Genomic DNA, 1,569 nt, shown 5'->3' with positions numbered 1-1,569 from the left:
GGACACCATACCAACACACAACCTTAGAGCATGTTGGTACTCCGGCAGGTGGCCAAGAGCGGCGAGGATCTCCTCATCAATAATACCACAGAGCATCATCCCACGGAAAACAACAATATAGTACTGACAGTCTTCGAGACTTTCCCCTCCAACAATAGGCATAAGCAAGCACTCCGCAACCTCGCCGAAGTCTGCCACGTTGCAGCAATAAATCCATGGAACGAGAGGCTATAACCTTTAATGCCAGTGATGAACCTCAATTCCGAACAGTTTGGGCACCAGCCGCGTTAGTCCTTAGTCCAATTGTGGACGATTTCCGGCTTACTAAAGTGCTCATGGACGCCGGCAGCGGACTAAACCTCATTTATGAGGAGACTCTTAACAAGATGGACATAGACAAGAGCCACATCGAGCAAAGAAGCATGACCTTCAGGGGAATCATCCCTAGCCGGGAGGCATGGTGTGCGGGAAAAATCACACTGGATGTGGTATTCGGTGTTGGAAATATGCCCTACAGGCAATAATAAAAGGATTATTATTATATTTTCTTGTTCGTGATAATTGTCTTTTATTCATGCTATAATTGTATTATCCGGAAATCGTAATGCACGTGTGAATACATAGACCACAACATGTCCCTAGTGAGACTCTAGTTGACTAGCTCGTTGATCAACCGATATTCATGGTTTCCTGACTATGGACATTGGATGTCATTGATAACGGGATCACATAATTAGGAGAATGATGTGATGGACAAGACCCAATCCTAAGCATAGCACAAGATCGCGTAGTTCGTTTTTCTAGAGCTTTTCCAATGTCAAGTATCTTTTCTTTAGACATGAGATCGTGTAACTCCCGGATACCGTAGGAGTGCTTTGGGTGTACCAAACGTCACAACGTAACTGGGTGGCTATAAAAGTGCACTACAGGTATCTCCGAAAGTGTCTGTTGGGTTGACACGGATCGAGACTGGGATTTGTCACTCCGTATGACGGAGAGGTATATCTGGGCCCACTCGGTAATGCATCATCATAATGAGCTCCAAGTGACCAAGTGTCTAGTCACTGGATCATGCATTACGGTATGAGTAAAGTGACTTGCCGGTAACGAGATTGAACGAGGTATTGGGATACCGACGATCGAATCTCGGGCAAGTAAAGTATCGATTGACAAAGGGAATTGTATACGGGGTTACTTGAATCCTCGACATCATGGTTCATCCGATGAGATCATCGAGGAGCATGTGGGAGCCAACATGGGTATCCATATCCCGCTGTTGGTTATTGACCGGAGAGCAGTCTCGGTCATGTCTGCGTGTCTCCCGAACCCGTAGGGTCTACACACTTAAGGTTCGGTGACGCTAGGGTTGTAAAGATATTAGTATGCAGCAAACCAAAAGTTGTTCGGAGTTCCGGATGATATCCCGGACGTCACGAGGAGTTCCCGAATGGTCCGGAGGTAAAGAATTATATATGGGAAGTCGAGTTTCGGTCATCAGGAAAGTTTCGGGGTTCACCGGTATTGTACCGGGACCACCGGAAGGGTCCCGGGGGTCCACCGGGTGGGTCC

Source organism: Triticum dicoccoides, chromosome 3B, assembly GCF_002162155.2.
Source record: "Triticum dicoccoides isolate Atlit2015 ecotype Zavitan chromosome 3B, WEW_v2.0, whole genome shotgun sequence".
NCBI lineage: Eukaryota > Viridiplantae > Streptophyta > Magnoliopsida > Poales > Poaceae > Triticum > Triticum dicoccoides.
This window is presented reverse-complemented; position numbering follows the sequence as displayed.